General features: G+C 39.2%; 1 protein-coding gene and 1 pseudogene across 6 annotated transcripts in view; one reads left to right on the top strand and one right to left on the bottom strand.

Moving 5' to 3' along the window:
• PDS5B (PDS5 cohesin associated factor B) overlaps positions 1–24,786 on the bottom strand; it is a 196,775-nt gene that overhangs the window by 158,028 nt on the left and 13,961 nt on the right. The window lies entirely within an intron of this gene.
• On the top strand, positions 5,411–6,153 carry LOC132477503 (small ribosomal subunit protein eS6-like; annotated as a pseudogene).

The raw sequence follows: 24,786 nt of genomic DNA, 5'->3' as shown, positions 1-24,786 counted from the left end.
GAACTAGCAAAAATTGAAACAGGTAATAACACCATTAGTAAACCAGATGCCAGCAAGGGAAATGAAACTGACACAGTTGGTTTAAACTACTCTTATTTAACCCTTGTGGTTCACTAGGGACTAGCCTCCTCCCAAGCACATGTAACAAACCTGAGCTCCATTTGCAAGAAAGAAACTAAGCACAGTTTGCCACATTGGTCCCTTCCTTTCAGATGTTTATATCGCTTATCTCATATTTTCACACTGTCAAGATACCCAAAACAATGTGGGTATGTGCCTGCCTCCCCTACAACCATTACACCCCTCTTTGATAATGTAGCTGCAATGAATTTAGGGTAGCAGTAATATCTAACTCCATTAAATAGGCCCTAACTGCCCTAATCAGAGTAACTCCATCTCCCTAAAGAGTAAATACATGGTTTACAGTAAAACAGATTTAAGCTGATGGGGATATGGCAATTCTCCAAGCCAGAGGTACTGATACACAGGTGGTTCAACCATAAATCAGGAATTTGTTTTAGCTGAGACAAATAATAAATATGCACATGAGGGCTTCCCTGGTGGCGCAGTGGTTGAGAGTCCACCTGCCGATGCAGGGGACATGGGTTCGTGCCCCGGTCCGGGAAAATCCCACATGCCGCGGAGCGGCTAGGCCCATGAGCCATGGTCACTGAGCCTGAGCGTCCGGAGCCTGTGCTCCGCAATGGGAGAGGCCACAGCAGTGAGAGGCCCGCGTACCGCAAAAAAAAAAAAAAAAAAAAAAGGCACATGATTTCACTTCTCACTAATGTACAATCTCTCTCTTGCAAACGAGTTCTCTCTGCAAAGACTGTCAACATCAGAGAATCTATTAATGAATAAATTATATTGACAGGCAAAAGAAAAAAAAAACACAAGATCATCTAAATTAAACTACTCCCTATTCCTGATTTATATAAATCTCTCTTAGAACAAACAGGAAAAGAGGAGAGATTCTTTAATATAATGAACAGTACCTTTCAGAAGTAAAGAGCAAATAATTAAACTTAGTTAACAAAACACGAGAGCATTTCCACTTAGACAAGTGCAAGATAAGAGTGCTCACAGGGACTTCCCTGGTGGTTCAGTGGTTAAGAATCCATCTGCCAATGCAGGCGACACGGGTTCGAGCCCTGGTCCGGGAAGATCCCACATGCTGTGGAGCAACTAAGCCCTTGGGCGCCACTACTGCTGAGTCCTCGCGCCACAACCACTGGAGCCTGCGTGCCTAGAGCCCGTGCTCCGCAACAAGAGAAGCCACCGCAATGAGAAGCCCACACACCACAACCAAGAGTAGCCCCTGCTCGCTGCAACTAGAGAAAGCCCACATGAAGCACAAAGACCCAACGCAGCCAAAAATAAATAAATTAATAAATTAAAAAAAAAAAAAAGAGTGCTCACAGTATCCATTTGGATTCATGAAGTGTCAAGGAACAAAATTTCCTAGTCCAACTACATTCAACAACAAAAAAGATTTTATTGTCTTGGGGAAATAAATAGTAATCCCAAAGTAGAGAAGGCTTTCGGTATGGTTCCATTACTGCTCTTGACTCTAATTCTATCCCAGTTCCTTGACTGTGTCTTCTCCACATGCCAGTGTGAACCCCAAGACACCAGGAAATGGCAACATGGGCTACATTTTTTTAAAATATATTTACATTCAGAGATCAGTGTGACAGAAAAGTATGTAAAATTACATGGCCTACAACAGTAAAGTTAAGCAATTTTTGGTATAAACATACAAAACTAAAAGTGATGATGCAATTTATGTGCTGACCCAGATCAAAGTCCAAAATACATCATTAAATTGAAAAGGCAAAACAATACATACAGCATGATCTCCATCTGTCCTTTTCAGGACAAATCTTAAATAAAAAATGTAATTGCCAGTTCTAGCTTAGCATTTTGAAATATTTCTAGAACTCAAGATGTAACTACAAAGGAAGTCTTTGGCTGCAGGCAAGTACATTATGAAAATAGTATTTTGAAAACAAAAGTCTACTTCTAGATTGCCAAATTATTGTATTTACTACATAGTAAATGAAAGAATAAAACTAACATTCATTGAGCATCTAGTTGCCAGGAACTACATAAATTACTTTTACGTATTCAGTACTTGGTGTTACTCATCTTTCTAGCAACCCTGAAATATATGAGGTTCATGCTTATAAAGGATTAACAGAAGCAACATGTCCACAGCCCACAGGTCATAACTCTTGTAATTGACAAAGCTGGAATTCAATTCCAAATTTAATTCCAATAGAATATTATTCAGCCATTAAATGAAAGAAGGAAATCCTGCCATTTGCAACACCACAGTGGAACTGGAGGGCATTATGCTAAGTGAAATAAGTCAGAGAGAGAAAGACAAATACTGTATGATCTCACTTATATGTGGAACCTAAACAAAACAAAAAACTGAATTCACAGATAGAGGGAATAAATTACATTGGTGGCTGCCAGAGCTGGAGGGTGAGGTGGACAAAATGGGTGAACATGGTCAAAAAGTACAAACTTCCAGTTACAAAATAAGTCATGGGGATGTAAGTGCAGCATGGTGACTATAATTAATAATACTGCATTGTATATTTGAAATTTGCTAAGAGAGTAAATCTTAAAAAGTTCTTTCCATAAAAAAAAAATGTGTAGGTGTGGTGATGGATGTTAACTATAACTAGACTTATTGTGGTGATCATTTCACAATATATACAAATACCAAATCATTATGTTGTACACCTGAAACTAATATGGTATATATCAATCATATCTCAATTTTTAAAACATTTTTTAAAGATTTTTTTTGATGTGGACCATTTTTAAAGTCTTTATTGAATCTGTTACAATACTGCTTCTGTTTTATGTTTTGCTTTTTTGGCCGTTAGGCATGTGGGATCTTAGTTCCCTGACCAGGGATTGGACCTGCACCCCCTGCACTGTAAGGCAAAGTCCCAACCACTGGACCGCCAGGGAAGTCTCAATTTTTTAAACATTTTAACTTTACTAAGCAGCCCTTATCTTCCATTAATTCCCCATATATTGAACTTTCCACAGTTTGCCACCCTTAGAAGCTCAATGTCCTTTTTCTTCACCTTGTCGGTTCTCTAAAAACGCATTGTTCTTTTGTCAGTCTAATTTGTAGGGTCCCAGCCAATGAATTTAGGATGGATAGAGGAAACAGATTTTTTCCTCCCATACAAGAAATTAGCAAAAGACAGATTTTTATTCATGTATGGATGTATAGGAGTTCACAGAAAAATGTGACTCAAGGAGACATTTAAAATCTGAGGCTTATATAGCATCTTAATAGGAGAAGGGCATTGATAGGAAAACAAATGACTTTTTGAAAAGATAAATGGGCCCTGACAAGAACAAATGGGAGACAGGGAAGTTTTGTGACAATGTCTGTTTAGGTGTGGTGTGGAGACTTCTCATCTCCAGTGATAAGAGTCAATCTTCCCTGGCTGCTCCAGGAAGGGTATTTATGACAATTGAGTTCTTTGGGGAAGCTATGCTTTTAGGCAGATAGGAGATTTCAGGAACTCAAATGCCTTCTTCTCAAAATAATTTTTATGCCATGATAGCTTATTCTGGACCCCTTTAAGTGTCAAGACTATAGCAATAGAGGAGAGAGACTGGGCTCAACTCTGAATACAACAAGGGTAAGTGGGGATTTATAACAAAAACAAAAAACATTCGCGCTTCAAAGGGTAACATCAAGAAAGTGTAACAGCTACCAACAGAATGGGAGAAAATTTATGTAAATCATATACGTATCTGCTAAGGGGCTTGTATCGAGAATATACAAAGAACTATCACAACTCAATTTTAAAATGGACAAAGGATCTGAATAGTTTTCCAAAGATACACAAGTGGTTAATACATACATGAAAAGTTGCTCAACATCATTAACCATCAGGAAATGCAAATCAAAACCACAATGAGATACCAGCTCACACCCACTAGGATGGCTATAATCAAAAAGACAGACAATAACAAGTGTGGGCAAGGATGTAGAGAAATTAAAACCTTCATACACCAATGGTAGGAATGTAAAATGGTGCTGTAGCTTTGGCTTTTCCTCAAACAGTTAAACCAAGTTAACATATGATCCAGCAGAAATAAAAACATGTCTGCACATAAACTTTTACACGAATGCTCATTATAGTATTACTTATAATAGCTAAAGTGAAAACAACCCAAATACCCATCAACTAATGAATGGATAAAATATAGTCTAGCCATATAATGGAATATTTGGCAATAACAAGAAATGAAGTACTGATGTATACCGCAACACAGATGAACTTTGACAACATTAAGTTAAAGACACCAGTTACAGGGCTTCCCTGGTGGCGCAGTGGTTGACAGTCCGCCTGCCGATGCAGGGGACACGGGTTCGTGCCCCGGTCCGGGAAGATCCCACACGCCGCGGAGCGGCTGGGCCCGTGAGCCATGGCCGCTGAGCCTGCGCATCCGGAGCCTGTGCTCCACAACGGGAGAGGCCACAACAGTGAGAGGCCCGCGTACCGCAAAAAAAAAAAAAAAGACACCAATTACAAGGGACCAAATATTAAATGATTCCACTAATATGAAATGTACAGAATAGGCTGATCTATAGAGACAGAAAGCAGATTAGTGGTTGCAGAGGGGAGGGGAAGGGAGATGAGACGTTAGGGGGTGTTGGCTAAAAGGTGTGGGTTTCTTTGCGGGGTAATGAAATGTTCTAAAATTGACTGTGGTAACAGATGCACGACTCTAAATATACTAAACCATTGAGCTGTACACTAAAGTAGTGAACTGTATTGTATGTGAATTATATCCAAAAAAAGGATGTTTAAAAACACCAATGGGATAAAAGCTATAATAAATCATATACCAATCCAGGCAAAAAATCAGGAGTCTGAAAGTATGTAGTAAGGATAAGGAAACCTTCCCTGAAAAATCACACAAGCTAAATCTTTAAAAAGATGTGCAGTGTGCCAACAGAACAAACATATGCAGAGGATTTCACATGAAATTAAAAGCACACGCAGATGCACAGACATGCAAGAGAATATAACAGTCCTGGATAATTTCACACAGCAGAAGTCAGAAATTCTGTTGCAAAGTAACTAAAGATTCTGATGGAGAGGGAAGCAGAGACAGATGCATCAAGAGCCCTGAACGCTCAACTTTATTTTTTCTTGCAAGCAATGTGAAGTTAACATTTTAACCAAACAAATAAAATGATCAAATGTTTTTTATATAAACTATTTTGACAGTCCCTGGAGAATGGATTGGGAAAAGTTAAGAATGGAGTTAAGAGACTGATCAGGAGGTTTCTAAATTAATTTAAGAAAAAAATGATGAGCTCTTTTTTTGCAGAACCTCGGAACTGGTCAACTGCTTCAGGATGAAATTGAACATCTCTTTCCCAGCCACTAGATGCCAGAAACTCAGTGAAGTGGACAATGAATGCAAACTTTGTACCTTTTATGAGAAGCGTATGGCCACAGAAGTTGCTGCTAATGCTCTGGGTAAAGAATGGAAGTGTTATATGGTCGAAATCATTGGTGGGAATGACAAACAAGGTCTCCCATGAATCAGGGTGTCTTCACCCATGGCCGTGTCCATCTGCTACTAAGGGGCAGTCCTGTTACAGACCAAGGAAGACTGGAGAAACAAAGTGTAAATCTGTTCAGGGTTGCATTGTGGACACCAGTCTAAGTGTTTTCAACTTGGTCATTATTTTTTAAAAAAAAAAGGGAGAGAAGGATATTCCTGAAGTCACTGATACTACTGCGCCTCGTCGACTCGGGACCAAAATAGCTAAAATTCACAAACTTTTCAATCTCTCTAGAGAAGATCATGTCCAGCAGTGTGTTGTGAGAAAGCCCATAAACAAAGAGGGTAAGTAACCTAGGACCAAGGCACACAAGATTCAGTGTTTGTTATTTCACGTGTTCTGCAACACAAACATCAGCATATTGCTCTGAAGGAACAGTGTGCCAAGAAAAATAAAGAAAGGCTGCAGAATATGCTAAACTTTTGGCCAAGAGAATGAAGGAGGCCAAAGAAAAATGCCAGGAAGAGACTACCAAGAGAGGGAGGCTGTCCTCTCTGAAAGCTTCTACCTCTGAGTCCAGTCAAAAATAAGATGTCTAAGAGTAACAAATAAGGTCAGATATCACAAAAAAAGAGAGAAGAATCTACACTAAACCAAAAGCAATAAGCATAAAGGAGAAGAGTGTGAGAGATAACAGAAATAGTAAATTTAATAACTAACTGGAGAGAGAAGAAAGAAAAACCAATTAAGGAATGAAACTCAGGAGTGAGGTCAATGTTGATTTGAGAGTAACCAACATTAAACAGAAGCCACAGAAATGAATGACATTGTGCAAGAAAAGCTCAGAAAGGAGATGGAGAAAAAAAACAGACAAAGTACCGTGGAATAGTTTTTCCTCAAATTGAAATGTCCCCATATAACCAATTCACATCAGTAAAATCCATAATTACTATATTAGGAAACTAACCATAAAGATTAATACTACTTCATGAAAAAATTAGATGGCTCTAAAAAGAAAAGGGTGATAACTTCAGCCTCATTTAATATTTTCAATAACAAAGGCTTTTAAAGGTTTGGACTAAAGGCAGCATAGTGTAATAAGAAGAAGAAAAGGAATAACATACAGAGTACCTACCTAGCCTGTGCCTGTAGTTCTAAACAATGTATATTAATTCATTTAATCCTCACCAACAATGGTGGGAGGTAAGCAATCTCCTTTCCTAGAAAGTGAGACACAAAGAGGTTAAGTAATGTGCCCAAGGCTGAAAGGCTAATAAGGTCTGGGACAAGGACTCTAACAGTTCCAGAGCCCCCATGTTTTACCACTGTACTGGCTCTCAAAGGCCAGTATTAGGTTTTCAAAGCAAAAACAAAAAACCTTGGTTCAACGTTGGGTCTACCACCAACCTTGGCATATTGGTAAGTTAAGCAATTCAGTCTGTCTCCTCAGCTATAAGAAGGAAATAATGACAGCACCACAGGGCTATTACCAGGATTTTAGTCATGAATATAGAACACCTAATCATTACAAGTAATAATAATAGACATTTACTGAGCACATACTGGCATATATGAAGGCACTACCATAGACACTTTACACAGTTTATTTTACCTAATCTTCAAAATTGTCTCAAAAAGAATTGTTCCTCTCCTAGCCGTTTTTACAGGTTAGGAAACAGATTCAAAGGGATGGAGAGACTTGTGCATCATCATGTTGTATGGTAAACAGCTTATACAATGGCCCCAATTCTCCACCCCTCCGAGAATCCATACCCCTAGCAATGTGACACTGCTGCTCCTGCCATCAAGACAGAGCTCATTTCCCCACATCTTGAATCTTGTCTGGCCTCATGACTTGCCTTGAACCAACAGAACATGGCAGAAGTGATGTGGTGCCAGTTCCAAGTGTAGACCTCAAGAGGCCTTGCTTGTTTCTACTACCTAAGAATCCTGCCACCACCATGTGAAGAAGTCCAGACTTGCCTGATAAATGATGAGACATGTGCCTCAGTCACCCTCCATCCTCCAGCAGAGAGTCAGCCAACAGCCAGAAATGTGAGAAGCCACCATAGACCAGTCAGCTTCCCGACAATCTGCCAGGTGACCACTGATGTTATGAGCTATCCTAGATGAAATCTGCCAAATCTAGCCCAGATGATCAGAACCATCCACGTGATCTACAGATTCATGAGTAATAACGCATACTCATTTTAAGCCACTGAAATTGCGGGGGCGGCGGGGAGGTTGTTACAGAGCCATAGTTAATAGAAATTCATGGTAAGCAGAAGAGCTGGAATTTAAAGCCAGGTGGTCTGACTCCAGGCTCACCCTCCTTCCAGTTTCAGAGTGGATATGACAAGCAATGCTACTGTAGTATTTTCATTTGTGAAAATGAAGTCATTTATGTTCACTCTTCTATATTCTTTAAAATTAACTTATAAAAACTCAAAATAGTAAATGTAATTCTTATTTCCTCCTTTAGGTAAACAAAAAACCCAAGAAGTATATCAGATCTAGATTCAAAACTTGGGACTTTCCTGGCAGTCCAGTGGTTAAGACTCCATGCTTCCAATGCAGGGGGTGTGGGTTCGATCCCTGGTCGGGGAACTAAGATCCCACATGCCGTGTGGCCAAAAAACAAACAAAAAAACACATAGATTCAAACTCAACTGCTACCAACCATCTGCCCATTATTAAATATGGGATAATAAAAAAGAAAAAACTATATGCACTTTCTGAATATATTTACACTTCTTTCAAAGTAAATATTTCATATAGGGTACCCTACTAACTCCACAAGTATTGTGAAATGTACTATATTAATTTGTATTAACTCATTCTCACTCTAAATAGATTTACTTTGCTTCCCAATTCACTGACACATACAACACACCACATCACTTACCCACCTATATCCATCTATGCCCATATAGTTCCTTTGGAAGATCTTAGTTTCCACCAAGGGATGCAGAAACGATTCCATGAAACTGGAAGTTGAGACTGCCACCCAGCCACTTTGGGTTATTCGTGCCAATGAATCAACAGACAAAGAAGGGGGTTACAGAACCACCTAGGGTTCTGATCTCACAATCAAGGGGAAGTCAGGTTGCTACCACACAAGAGGGGCTAACAGAAAGTATGTCTGGAATGCAGGAGTTCCTCTGGGAGGCCACTTAGTATTTCCATGTACTGTGATTAAAGTTAGTGGAAACAATCCAGGCAGGACTGCTAATGACCCAGACCCTTAAGGAATGAAGATTTAGGTCACCCCATCAGGCAAGAAACCACAACCAGCTGAGGTATTGCCAAGAACAGAGGGACTGTGGAATGACAGCAGAAGATAATTATAGACAGCAACTACAACCACATGACTAGTTGCAGAAATGAAAATTCTAACGAGTATTTCTTCCTTTTATGATATAAAAAATTTGTATATATATTAACCAACTTATTTCTTAGCTCCCTTTCTACAACCATCTGATAGTAGCTAATCTCATATCTCCATATTTAAGTTACAGGATGTTAAGGAGAAAATGTGACATAGGTAGAAAAAAAATTAACCCACCTATGGATAAAGGGATTTTGTATCCTCTCTTAAGAAGAGCGTTTGTATGTTATCAGGTGAACAAAGAATAGGTGCATTATTTTCACCAAAAGTATACTTTTGTAATTGTCTTTATTTATAAGGTAAATATGATAAAAAGAGGTGTGCATTGGTGCCGTGGTGACAAGTGATGGTCTGTGATGGCTTTTTACCTTAGCCGGGTTGCAACTACATTTTCCCAAATACGACTCATTCCCTGCATGGTTGTGGGTTAGGGTTGGCCTCAAAAAGAAAAAAAAAAAAATTCCCATGAGATTAGAAGACAAAAGTGAAGCAGCCACCAGGTTCAGAATGTCAACCTAAGGCCAGGTGTTACCACAGTAATCACACAGTGTCATGGAACTTTGGGCTCACTGGCATGGGGCAGCAATTGAGCCTACAGCTCTTCCAGCTCCTGTCAGATCTCCACCTTTGCTTTTCGAAATAATACTGGGGCAGGTTTGTGTGCAGCTCCATGGGGAGGTGTGCCACACCTACTGCAGATTACCTACAACATCAAGGTTGAAGGTTACCTACATCATCAAGGTTGAAGGTGTGGAAGCAGTGAGAGCCATGAAAGTTCAAGTTTGGGCTCATAGGTTCTAACTCATTGCTAAAAGTTCCAAGAATTTGCAGATTCCAGTCTAACTTTCCTCTCACCCGTTCATGTCCATGTTCACTTCCCAACTACCAGCCCTGCTAACTTCAAGCCTAGCAGCAGATTCAGGTGCGTATAACTAGTTCCTACAATTGGTAAAAACCAATCACAACAATAATCTTACTTCTCTAATCAAATGCTAACTGACAAAGACAGAAATGTTATTTAGAGTTAGACTACTGTAGAAAGGTCTAGATGCTTCTTATCTACTTCTTATAACACTGAATTAAAGATAAAAACTCAGGGGCTTCCCTGGGGGCGCAGTGGTTAAGAATCCGCCTGTCAATGCAGCAGACATGGGTTCGAGCCCTGGTCTGGGAAGATCCCAGATGCTGCAGAGCAACTAAGCCCATATGCCACAACTACTGAGTCTGCGCTCTAGAGCCTTCGAGCCACAGCTACTGAAGCCCATGCGCCTAGAGCCTGTGCTCCACAACAAGAGAAGCCACTGCAATGAGAGTCTGTGCACTGCAACGAAAAGTAGCCCCCACTCACTGCAACTAGAGAAAGCCTGCACACAGCAACGAAGACCCAATGCAGCCAAAAATAAGTAAGTTTATACAAGGGAAAAAAAAAGTCAAATAGCACATATTCGGGTTATAATATACCTCATTTACCTTCCATCAGCAAAAATATTTAAGGATTTACCCGAAGTATGTTAGGTTTGAACGCACTTACGTTCTAAATTAATTCTTTTTATTTATTTGTTTTTAGCTGCATTGGGTCTTCGTTGCTGTGCCCAGGCTTTCTCTGATTGCTGTGAGTGGGGGCTACGTTGCAGTGTGCAGGCTTCTCATTGCGGTGGCTTCTCTTGTTGCAGAGCAGGGGCTCTAGGTGCACAGGTTTCAGTACTTGTGGCATGTGGGCTAAGTAGTTGTGGCTCGCGGGTTCTAGAGCACAGGCTCAGTAGTGTGGCACACGGGCTTAGTTGCTCCGCGGCATGTGGGATCTTCCCGGACCAGGGCTCGAACCCGTGTCCCCTGCATTGGCAGGCGGATTCTTAACCACTGCACCACCAGGGAAGCCCTGCACTTACTTTCTACAGAAGCCAGCAAAAATTGTAAAATCTGTCTCTTACTAAATTATATTTACATTAAGTCAACAAAATAACCTTGTTCAATTTAAAGAGAACAATTAAAAATCAACACATCTTGGGCTTCCCTGGTGGCGCAGTGGTTGAGAGTCCGCCTGCCGATGCAGGGGACACGGGTTCGTGCCCCGATCCCGGAGGATCCCACATGCCGCGGAGCGGCTGGGCCCGCGAGCCATGGCCGCGGAGCCTGTGTGTCCGGAGCCTGTGCTCCGCAACGGGAGAGGCCACAGCAGTGAGAGGCCCGCGCACAGCAAAAAAAAAAAAAAAAAAAAAAAAAAAATCAACACATCTTAAAATATGTATTTAGACTATATTAATGTTAACCTTAGACTTACACTAAATGCACAAAACAATCAATTTATTAGATGTATGTGCCATCTTTACAATCAACGCATCCAGTTCCCTCCTGGACACACTTTCTTTTTAAATATATTTTGCTTAAAAGTCAGAGCCATCAGGCTTCCCTGGTGGCGCAGTGGTTGAGAGTCTGCCTGCCGATGCAGGGGACATGGGTTCGTGCCCCGGTCCGGGAGGATCCCACATGCCACGGAGCGGCTGGGCCCGTGAGCCATGGCCGCTGAGCCTGCGTGTCTGGAGCCTGTGCTCCGCAACGGGAGAGGCCACAACAATGAGAGGCCCACATACCGCAAAAAAAGAGTAAAAATGTCAGAGCCATAAAGTCAAATTTTTGTAGAATGATTCTAAAAAGTTCTCCGGACCAGAGCTCATCCTACTAACCATTTAAACATAAACAGATGTCCAACAGCCCTATCATGAAAATGAATTTTGAGACAGAAGCAGCTGACACAAACATTTACATTTTACTACTTTTTTCTATAGAGTAGAAATACCAAGAAAAGTAAAAGTCAAAGACAGGTGAAAAACAACATTTTCTTCCAGTATTATCTGGTCGCATGTGTCTCACTGCTATCTATCAGAGGCTGGCGCTAATAAAGGGGAAAAGAAACAGCAGTAGAAATATGGCTGTCCCTTTCACCAGTCTTTATAAGCATTTTTTAACTCTAGGCTTTTCACTAAATAATTATCTACTTAAATAAAACACATGTAATTGAATTAACAGTGAGTTTCTGGGGCCCTGAACCAAGATGGCGGAGTAGAAGGATGTGCTCTCACTCCCTCTTGTGAGAACACCAGAATCACAACTAGCTGCTGGACAATCATCAACAGGAAGACACTGGAACTCATCAGAAAAGATACCCCACATCCAAAGACAAAGGAGAAGCCAAAATAAGATGGTAGGAGGGGCGCAATCACAGTAAAATCAAATCCCTTAACTGTTGGGTGGGTGACTCACAGACTGGAGAACACTTATACCACAGAAGTCCACCCACTGGACTGAAGGTTCTGAGCCCCACGTCAGGCTTCCCAACCTGGAGGTCCAGCAACGGGAGGATGAATTCCTAGAGAATCAGACTTTGAAGGCGAGAGGGATTTGACTGCAGGACTTCAACAGGACTGGGGTGAACACAGACTCCACTCCTGGAGGGCACACACAAAGTACTGTGCACATCAGGACCCAGGGGAAGGAGCAGTGACTCCAGGGGAGACTGAACCAGACGTACCTGCTAGTATTGGATGGTCTCCTGCAGAGACTGGGGGTGGCTGTGGTTCACCGTGGGGACAAGGAGACTGTCAGCAGAAGTTCTGGGAACTACCCCTTGGCGTGAGCCCTCCCACAGTCTGCCATTAGCCCCACCAAAGAGCCCAGGTAGGCTCCAGTGTTGGGCTGCCTCAGGCAAAACAACCAATCTACAAGGAGGGAACCCAGCCCCACCCATCAGCAGTCAATCGGATTAAAGTTTACTGAGCTCTGCCCACCAGAGCAACACTCAGCTCTACCTACCACGAGTCCCTCCCATCAGGAAACTTGCACAAGCCTCTTAGATAGCTTCATCCACCAGAGGACACAGAGCAGAAGCAAGAAGAACTACAATCCTGCAGCCTGTGGAACAAAAACCACATTCACAGAAAGACAGACAGGATGAAAAGGCAGAAGACTATGTACCAGATGAAGGAACAAGATAAAAAGCCAGGAGAACAACTAAATGAAGTGGAGATATGCAACCCTCCAGAAAAAGAATTCAGAATAATGATGGTGAAGATGATCCAGGACCTCGGAAAATGAAGAGAGACAAAGATCGAGAAGGTGCAAGAAATGTTTAACAAAAACCTAGAAGAATTAAAGAACAAACAAATAGAGATGAACAATACAATAACTGAAATGAAAATTACACAAAAGGAATCAATAGCAGAACTACTGAGGCAGAAGAACAGATAAGTGACCTGGAAGACAGAATGGTGGAATTCACTGCTGCAGAACAGATTAAAGAAAAAAGAATGAAAAGAAAGGAAAACAGCTTAAGAGGCTTCTGGGACAACATCAAACACAACGACATTCACATTATAGGGGTCCCAGAAGGAGAAGAGAGAGAGAAAGGACCAGAGAAACTATCTGAAGATTATAGTCGAAAATTTCCCTAACATGGGAAAGGAAATAGCCAGCCAAGTCCAGGAAGCACAGTGAGTCCCATACAGGATAAACCCAAGGAGAAACACGCCAAAACACATGGTAATCAAATTGGCAAAAATTAAAGACAAAGAAAATTTATTGAAAGCAGCAGGGGAAAAATGACAAATAACATACAAGGGAACTCCCATATGGTTAACAGCTGATTTCTCAGCAGAAACTCTACAAGTCAGAAGGGAGTGGCATGATATACTTAAACTGATGAAAGGGAAGAACTTACAATCAAGATTACTCTACCCAGCAAGGATCTCATTCAGATTTGATGGAGAAATCAAAAGCTTTACAGACAAGCAAAAACTAAGAGAATTCACCACCACCAAACCAGCTCTACAACAAATGCTAAAGGAACTTCTCTAAGTGGGAAACACAAGAAAAGAAAAGGACCTACAAAAACAAACGCAGAACATTTAAGAAAATGGTCATAGGAACATACATATCGGTAACTACCTTAAACATGAATGGATTAAATGTTCCAACCAAAAGATACAGGCTTGTTGAATGGATACTAAAACAAGACGCATAGATATGCTGTCTACAAGAGACCCACTTCAGACCTAGGGACACATACAAACTGAAAGTGAGGGGATGGAAAAAGATATTCCATGCAAATGGAAATCAAAAGAAAGCTGGAGTAGCAATACTCACATCAGATAAAATAAACTTTAAAACAAAGAATGTTACAAGAGACAAGGAAGGACACTACAAAATGATCAAGGGATCAAACTAAGAAGATATAACAATTATAAATATATATGCACCCGGGCTTCCCTGGTGGCGCAGTGGTTGAGAATCTGCCTACTAATGCAGGGGACACGGGTTCGAGCCCTGGTCTGGGAGGATCCCACATGCCGTGGAGCGGCTGGGCCGTGAGCCACAACTGCTGAGCCTGCGCGTCCGGAGCCTGTGCTCCACAACAAGAGAGGCCACGACAGTGAGAGGCCCGCGTACCGCGATGAAGAGTGGCCCCCGCTTGCCACAACTAGAGAAAGCCCTTGCACAGAAACGAAGACCCAACATAGCCAAAAATAAATAAATTAATTAATTAATAAAATATATATATATATATATATATATATATGCACCCAAAATAGGACCACCTCAATACATAAGGCACCTACTAACAGCAATAAGAGAGGAAATCGACAGTAACACAGTAATAGTAGGGGACTTTAACACCTCACTTACACCAATGGACAGATCATCCAAAATAAAAATAAATAAAGAAACAGAAGCTTTAAATGACACAATACACCAAATAGATTTAACTGACATTCATAGGACATTCCACCCAAAACCAGCAGATTACACTTCCTTCTCAAGGGCACATGGAACATTCTCCAGGACAGATCACATCTTAGGTCACAAATCAAGCCTCAGTAAATTTAAGAAAACTGAAATCATATCAAGCATATTTTCTGACCACAATGCTATGAGATTAGAAATGAATTACAGGGGAAAAAATGCAAGAAACACAAACACATGGAGGCTAAACAATACGTTACTAAATAGCCAACAGATCACTAAAGAAATCAAAGAGGAAATCAAAAAATACCTAGAGACAAATGACAATGAAAATATGACGATCCAAAACCTATGGGATGCAGCAAAGCAGTTCTAAGAGGGAAATTTATAGCTATGCAAGCCTAACTCAAGAAACAAGAAAAATCTCCAGTAAAGAATCTAACCTTACACCTAAAGGAACTAGAGAAAGAAGAACAAACAAAACCCAAAGTTAGCAGAAGAAAAGAAATCATAAAGACCAGGGCAGAAATAAATGAAATAGAAACAAAGAAAGCAATAGCAAAGATCAATAAAACTAAAAGCTGGTTCTTAGAGAAGATAAACAAAATGGATAAATCATTAGACTCATAAAAAAAAAACAGAGAGAGGACTCAAATCAATAAAATTTGAAATGAAAAAGAACAAGTTACAACACACATCACAGAAATACAAAGGATCCTAAGAGACTACTACAAGCAACTCTATGCCAATAAAATGGACCACCTGGAAGAAATGGATAATTTCATAGAAAGGTATAACCTTCCAAGACTGAACCAGAAAGAAATAGAAAATATGAACAGACCAATCACAAGTAATGAAATTGGAACTGTGATTAAAAATCTTCCAACAGGGCCTCCCTGGTGGCGCAAGTGGTTGAGAGTCCGCCTGCCGATGCAGGGGATACGGGTTCGTGCCCCGGTCTGGGAGGATCCCATATGCCGCGGAGCGGCTGGGCCCGTGAGCCATGGCCGCTGAGCCTGCGCGTCCGGAGCCTGCGCGTCCGGAGCCTGTGCTCCGCAACGGGGGAGGCCACAACAGTGAGAGGCCCGCATACCGCAAAAAAAAAAAAAAAAAAAAAAAAAAAAAAAAAAAAAAAATCTTCCAACAAACAAAAGTCCAGGACGAGAAGGCATCAGAGGTGAATTCTATCAAACATTTAGAGAAGAGCTAACACCCATTCTTCTCAAACTCTTTCAAAAAACTGTGGAGGAAGGAACACTCCCATACGCATTCTATGAGGCCACTATCACCCTGATACCAAAACCAGACACATATACTACAAAAAAAGAAAATTACAGACCAATATCACTGATAAATATAGATGCAAAAATCCTCAACAAAATACTAGCTAACAGAATCCAGCAACACATTAAAAGGATCATACACCATGATCAAGTGGGATTTATCCCAGGGATGCAAGGATTCCTCAATATATGCAAATCAATGTGATATACCATATTAACAAACCAAAGAATAAAAACCATATGATCTCAACAGATGCAGAAAAATTTTGACAAAATTCAACACGCATTTATGATAACAACTCTACAGAAAGTGGGCACAGAGGGAACCTACCTCAACATAATAAAGGCCATATACGACAAACTCACAGCAAACATCATTCTCAATGGTGAAAAACTGAAAGCATTTCCTCTAAGATCAGGAACAAAACAAGGATGTCCACTCTCACCATTATTCAACATAGTTTTGGAAGTCCTAGCCATGGCAATCAGAGAAGAAAAAGAAATAAAAGGAATACAAATTGGAAGAAGTGAAACTGTCACTGTTTGCAGATGACAAGATACTACACATAGAGAATCCTAAAGAAGCCACCAGAAAACTACTAGAGTTAATCAATTTGGTAAAGTTGCAGGATACAAAACTAATGCACAGAAATCTCTTGCATTCCTATACACTAATGATGAAAACTCTGAAAGAGAAACTAAGGAAACACTCCCATTTACCACTGCAACAAAAAGAATAAAATACCTAGGAATAAACCTAACTAAGGAGACAAAAAGACCTGTATGCAGCAAACTATAAGACATTGATGAAAGAAATTAAAGATGATACCAACAGATGGAGAGATATACCATGTTCTTGGATTGGAAAAATCAATACTGTGAAAATGACTATACTACCCAAAGCAATCTACAGATTCAATGCAATCCTCATCAAATTACCAATGGCATTTTTTACAGAACCAGAACAAAAAATCTCAATATTTGTATGGAGACACAGAAGACCCTGAATAGCCCACGCAGTCTTGAGGGAAAAAAACGGAGCTGGAGGAATCAGACTCCCTGACTTCACACTATACTACAAAGCTACAGTAATCAAGACAATATGGTACTGGCACAAAAACAGAAACATAGATCAATGGAACAAGATAGAAAGCCCAGATATAAACCCACGCACCTAAGGTCAACCAATCTATGACAAAGAAGGCAAGGATATACAATGAAGAAAAGACAGTCTCTTCAATAAGTGGTACTGGGGGCCTCCCTGGTGGCGCAAGTGGTTGAGAGTCCGCCTGCCGATGCAGGGGATACGGGTTCGTGCCCCGGTCTGGGAGGATCCCATATGCCGCGGAGCGGCTGGGCCCGTGAGCCGTGGCCGCTGGGCCTGCGCATCCGGAGCCTGTGCTCCGCAACGGGAGAGGCCACAACAGTGAGAGGCCCACATACCGCAAAAAAAGAAAAAAATAAATAAAAAATAAAAAAATAAGTGGTACTGGAAAATCTGGACAGCTACAGGTAAAAGAATGGAATTAGAACACTCCCTAACACCATACACAAAAAACAACTCAAAATGGATTTGAGACCTATATGTAAGACCAGAAACTATAAAACTCTTAGAGGAAAACATAGGAGGAACACTCTTTGACATATATCACAACAAGATCTTTTTTGATCCACTTCCTAGAGTAATGGAAATAAAAACAAAAATAAACAAATGGGACCAAATGAAACTTCAAAGCTTTTGCACAGCAAAGGAAACCATAATCAAGACGAAAAGACAACCCTCAGAATGGGGGAAAATTATTTGCTAACAAAACAACCGACAAAGGATTAATCTCCAAAATATATAAACAGCTCATGCAGCTCACTATTAAAGAAACAAACAATGCAATCCAAAAATGGGCAGAAGACCTAAATAGACATTTCTCCAAAGAAGACATACAGATAGCCAAGAAGCACATGAAAAGCTGCTCAACATCACTAATTCTTAGAGAAATGCAAATCAAAACTACAATGAGGTATCACCGCACACCAGTTAGAATGGCCATCATCAGAAAATCTACAAACAACAAATGCTGGAGAGGGTGTGGAGAAAAGGGAAGCCTCTTGCACTGTTGGTGGGAATGTAAACTGATACAGCCACTATGGGAACAGTATGGTGATTCCTTAAAAAACTAAAAATAGAATTACCATATGATCCAGCAATCCTATTACTGGGCATATACCCAGAGAAAACCATAATTCAAAAAGACACATGCACCCCAATGTTCATTGCAGCACTATTTACAATAACCAGGTCATGGAAGCAACCTAAACGCCCATCGACAGATGAATGGATAAAAAAGTTGTGGTACATATATACAATGGAAAATTACTCAGCCATAAAAAGTAAAGAAATTGGGTCATTTTTTGAGACGTGGATGGATTTAGGGACTGTAATACAGAGTGAAGTCAGAAGGAGAAAAACAAATATCGTATGTTAACGCATATATGTGGAACCTAGAAAAATGGTACAGATGAACCAGTTTGCAGGGCAGAAATTGAGACACAGATGTAGAGAACAAACGTATGGACACCAAGGGGGGAAAGCCACGGGTGGTGGTGGTGGTGGTGTTGTGATGAATTGGGAGATTGGGATTGACCTGTATACACTGATGTGTACAATATTGATGGCTAGGGCTTCCCTGGTGGCGCAGTGGTTGAGAGTCCGCCTGCCGATGCAGGGGACACGGGTTCATGCCCCGGTCCGGGAAGAACCCACATGCCGCGGAGCGGCTGGGCCCGTGAGCCATCGCTGCTGAGCCTGCGCGTCCAGAAGCCTGTGCTCCGCAATGGGAGAGGCCACGACAGTGAGAGGCCCGCATACCGCAAAACTGATGGCTAACAAGAAACTGCTGTATAAGAAAATAACATTAAATTAAAAAATTTTTAAAAAGAAAAAATAGTGAGTTCTGTCTTACTCTAAATATGCGTAAGCCTGACACAAGGTGTGCATTAAGTCAGCAACTGTACTTAAAGGGCCAGTTTGAAATGAATGAAAATCAGTCTGAAGAGTTCTAATAATGGTGGAGTAGTTTCTGTCAACTCATTAAATTAATGCTTCCACATATAGCAATTACAAAAAAACAAATAAAACCTGTGGATAAAACACTTTTAAGAATGACTTGAAGGCAGAGCAAACCACCGAGAGCAGGAAGAAATTGGAAATTTGACCACTGAAAGAAGGGAAGTACAGTGGAAAAGGTTCAAATTTACACAGCTTTTCCCCTGAAGGCACTCCTAGTCTGCCATAGCACAGGGCTACTAGAACTCAAGCAGAAAGTTTAAGTTTTATTAAGTTCATGGCCACAAAGTGGCTAGAAATAGAGAACAAATTCAGGAAAGGAGTGAGTCAAAGCAGCAGAAGCCTCAAAAACTAATATAAACTCCTTCAAATTCTTCACTGAACCCTGAGGTGAGTATGCTCAGGGAAGATTTCAAGGAGCTCAATGGAAAACAATAACTGGAAATCTACAAGAACTCATAAGCAATCTCAGCTGCTGCCCACTGCAGAGGAGACATGAGCCTGTCCAAGTTACAAGGGCTTAAAAAACACCTCAGGCTTTCTACAGACCCATCTTAAAGTATAAGACCAAGCCTCCACAAGTTCAAGGTGATCAACCAGTTATTTAACTATGCTCATCAAAAGAAGATAAAGAGAATTTAGAGATATATCGCCAAGAATGTCCACTCTACAATTAAAATTTTCTAGACATGAAAAGCAGCAGGGAAGTATGACCTACTGTCAAGGATGGAAAAAGACCAATAAATGGAAAAAAAACAATGAAATAATTCAAAGGAAGAAATTAACAAGCAAAGACTTTAAAGAAGCTACTATAAATTTGTTCAAGGACTTAATGGGAAACATGGTCACAATGGGGAATCTCAGCAGATAAATGGAAATAGTTAAAAAATGAAATACTAGAACTGAAGAGTATGTTATTTCAAAGTGGTCTTAGAGATATCTGCAGCACCACCATGTTCACCGCAACATTACTCACAACAGCCAAGACATGGCAACAACCTAAATATCCATCAATGGATGAATGAATAAACAAGATATGATGTACATATTCAAGAGAATATTATTCACGATATAGAAGGAGATACTGTCATTTGCAACAACATGGATGAACCTTGAGGACGTTATGCGAAGTGAAATAAATCAGAGAAAGATAAATGCTGTATGATCTCACTTATATGTGGAATCTAAAAAGTTGAACTCATATAAACAGAGAGTGGACACGGGCTGAGGGGGGTGGGGGGGAATGGGGAGATTTTTGTTAAAGAGCATAAACTTTCAGTTATAAGATAAATTAAGTTCTGGGACTCTAGTGTACAGCATGGTAACTATAGTTAACAATACTGTATTGTGTACTTAAAAGCTGCTAAGAGAGTAAATCTTAAATAGTCTCACCACACACACAGTATGTTAACTGTGTGAGATGACAGATGTGTTAACACACCTTATTGCAGTAATCATTTAACAGTACATACATGTATCAAATCATCACACTATACACCTTAAACTTAGACAATGTTGCTTATCAATTATATCTCAATGAAACTGGAAACTAAGTAAATAAATAAATGGGGGGGTGGGGAATGGGCTTGACAGCATATTAGAAGCAAAATAAAAAAGAATCAGTGACCTTGAAGACAAATCAGTAGAAATTATTCAATCTGAAGAACTGAGGGCAAAAGATTGAGAAAAAAATTAAAAATAACAAACTCACAGAGCTATGTTACATTTTTAAGCAAAAGAACAAGAATCTCAGAAGGAGAAGAGAGACTGGAGCAGAAAAAGTATTTTAAAAAATGGCTAAAAATTGGTGAAAAAAACCAATCTGCAAATCCAATGAGCTCAACTCTAAGCAGAATAACAAAAAAAAAAAAAAAAAAGAACACATCAAATTGTTGAAAATTAAAGACACAAAGGAGACCAGAGACAATTAAGAAGAACCTTTAAGTCAACCAGAATCTATGTCCAACAAAAATATTCTTGAAAAATAAGAGTAAGCGTATATATATATATATATATACGCTTACTCTTTATCTGTGTGTGTGTGTGTGTGTGTGTGTACACATAAGAGTAAGCGTATATATATATATATATATATATATATATATACGCTTACTCTTTGTGTGTGTGTGTGTGTGTGTGTGTGTGTGTACACATACACACGTAAGCTGAAGACTTTAATCACTAGACCTGGACATCACGCAACGTTAAAGGAAATTCAAGCTGAAGGGAAATGACATCAGGCGAAACTTAGATCTACACAAATAAAGAAAATCCAAAACAACTATGTAGTTATATACAAAACACTCTCTTGTTTCTCTCCTTAAATTCTTTAAAAGGCAACTGAATATTTAAAGCAAAAACAGCATTGTGTTGAAGCAAAAATTAACACACCAATAGCAAAAAGGTTAAATGTAATTATGCTTTTTAAGGTTCTTTCATTTTACATCAGGTGGCATAATGTTAATGCTAAATGAACTGTAAAAGTTAATCATGAATACTGTAATCCCTAGAGCAGCCACTTATACAAAGCAGTACAGTTTAAAAAGCCCATTAAAGATATAAAATATTTTTCAAAATTTGACCGACATAAAAGAAGGCAATAAGAGAAGGAAGAGAGGAGACAAACTGACAAAACACAGAGCAAAATGGGAGAATTAAACTTATCCGTATAAATAACATTAAATGTAAAGTTAACAAATCCTCCACTCAGAGACAGAGTTTGTTAGATATGTTTACTATTAAAAGAAGGGAGGGAGGAAGGAAGGGAAGAAGGAGAGAAGGAAACCCATTAAATACATGCTGTCTAGAAGAGACACACTTTAAAAACAAAGACACAATCACATTAAACATATAATAAAAAATTATACAACATAAATATAAATAGTAAACATAAGGGAACTGGTATAAGTAAACTAAAGTAAGAAAAAGTTTACTTCAGTAAGAGAATTTTCAAAGGTAAAAAGGTCAACTCATCCAGAAGGCATAACAATCCTAAATGAGAATGCATCTAATATCAGAGCTTGAGGGGAAAACTACATGGAGGAAATACATGAAGCAAAAGCTGAAAAAGTTACAGGAAGAAACAAACAAATGCACAGGTGTATTTGGAAACTTTAATACCCCTCTCTCAGCAACTGAAATGGATAAAAAGCAATCCACAGGCATATAAAACAGGGATCAGCAAACTGCAGGACCTCTGCCCATCTTTCTAAATGAAGTTTTATTATAATACTGCCATGCCCATTCATTTACATATTGCCATGGCTGCTTTTTGCACTACAAGGGCAAAGTAGTTAAAACAGAAACAGTATAATTCACAAAACCTGAACTACTGTCTATACAGCCCTTTGCAGGACATTTTCTGACCTCAGATATAGGCGATTTAAAGAACACTACTAACCAACTTAATTGTATGAGACTACATACTACACCATACAATATGTCTCACATTTCAAAAGACAGAAATCTTACAGAGTATATTCTGTGACTATAACAGAATTACATAAAAAAATCAATTTCAATAAGCTATCCAGGAAAACCCAAAATATTTGAAAATTGAGCAACACACTTCTAAAAAAATCCATGAGTCAAAGAAGAAATCACAAAGGACATTAGAAAATATTTTGAACTGAAAACGAAAATACAACATATTAAAATGTGGGGGAAATTATAAATTTAAGTGCTTATATTTAAAAACAAAGTCTTAAATTTAAATATCTAAATTCCCTAATTAAATACCTAAATTTCCAGCTTAAGAAGCCAGGGAATAAAAAGAACAAATTAAACCAACTGAAAATAAGAGTGAAGGAAATTATCAAGATAAGCATAAAAGTCAATTAAATTACTGAAACCAAAAGCTGTGGAAAGAAAATTGCTAAACCTGTAGCAAGAATGACCAAGGAAAGAAGAGTGTAAAGAGGGGTCACTACAGATCCTACAGACATAAAAAGGATCACAAGGGAAAATTACAGTCTTTCTGCCAAAAGGCTTGATAACTTAAATGAGACAGATATACTGCTTGGGGGGAAAAAGACAAAACAGAAAATCCATGTAACCATATATTTACCAAAGAAACAAAACCTGTTACCAAAAATCTTCCCACACACACAAAAAAACCTCCATGCCTAGATGGTTACCAAACATTAAAGAAATTATATCAATCATATACAAACTATTTCTGAAAACAGAAGAGGAAACATTTCCTAGTTTCAGAAGGCTAGTCTAACCATGCTATTAGAAGGCATTACAAGAAATGGCAATCATAGACCAATATTCCCCTTGAACACAGACACTTAAATCCTCAACAAAATATTAGCTGACCAAATTCAGAAACAGATAAAAGGACAATACATCATGACCAAATGAGATTAACCCAAGAATGCAAAATTGGTTTAACTTTCAAAAATCAATAAATATAATACACAATAACAGAATAAAGCATAAAAGCCATAGTCATCTCAATAAATACAAAAGGGGGGGGGACATCTGACAAAATTCAACACCCATCCATAATTTAAAAATTAAAATCTCACTAAACTGGGAATAGAAGGGAACACGCTCCATCTGATTTCTTTTAATCTACAAAACAATCACTGCTGACATTCTACTTAACGTTAAAAGACAATGTTTTCCCCTTAAGATGTGGAATAAAACAAGAATGTCCATTCCCACCATCTCTTCAACATTAAACTAAAAATGCTAGACAGTGCAATAAAGTAACACAAAGAAATAAAAAGCTTATAAAGATGGGAGAAAAAAGAATAAAACCGTCACTCACAGATATGATTTTTTTTTGTAGAGAAAATCCTAAATCTACAAAAAAACTACTGGAACTAAATGAATTTCAGCAAGGTCAAAGAATACACACACAATTTTTAAGACAACTACTGTATCTGGATATATTATCAGAAAAAAATTAAAAAATAAAATTTAGTAAATAGCATCAAAAAGAAAAATCTTTAGGAATAAATTTAAATGCAAGATCTCTAGGAAGAACATTAAAATGTTACTTTACATTGTATGTACATATGTTAACAAAATCATATTACATAATTGACATAGTAACATAACATTAATATGGAAAAACCTATTTCATTGAGCTGACGTAAAGATCTTGCATAGATACGTAGATATGTAAATATAAATTTGTTTATAGTACATATCAAAAAAAAGATGACCTAAATAAAAGGAGAGGTAAACAACTGTACTAATAATCTACTGCTGTGTAATAAACTACTCCAAAACTTCAGCAGTTGAAAATAACATTTATTTTCTCACACAGTTTCTAAGGGTCAGGAATCCAGGAGCAGCTTAGCTGGTGGGTCTGGCTCAAGGGTCTCTCATGAGGTTGCAAATTGTAGTTAGGTCTACAGTCAAGTGAAGGCCAGAGGATCTGCTTCCAAGTTCACTCAAGGCTACTAGCAGAAGGCCTCAATTCTTTGTCATGTGGACGTCAGGAGACAATATTCCATTGGTCTCTTGCATTTCTGCACATCTTGCAACTGAGGATCTCACTGCCCTTTGTTCCAGACTAACTTCCCAAAGGTGTTTATAAAGTGAACTGATGTGGAAGATAATGTCTCCTCCAGAGCAAAGAACAGGTATGCTTACTGCCCATTAAAAAATATCCAGGTTCCCTATGTTCGGAATTCCTCTCTTGTAATGCAAGCACTGCATGTGCAGTTGTCATCTGACCCTCTTCACATCAAGTGTGATTTGGAACTTGAGGAACTGGTGCAAAAATGCTGACAGTACC

The sequence above is a fragment of the Mesoplodon densirostris genome, chromosome 17, assembly GCF_025265405.1.
Source record: "Mesoplodon densirostris isolate mMesDen1 chromosome 17, mMesDen1 primary haplotype, whole genome shotgun sequence".
NCBI lineage: Eukaryota > Metazoa > Chordata > Mammalia > Artiodactyla > Ziphiidae > Mesoplodon > Mesoplodon densirostris.
The sequence above is the reverse complement of the archived record's forward strand: the minus strand, read 5'-3'. Positions and strand labels throughout refer to the sequence as shown.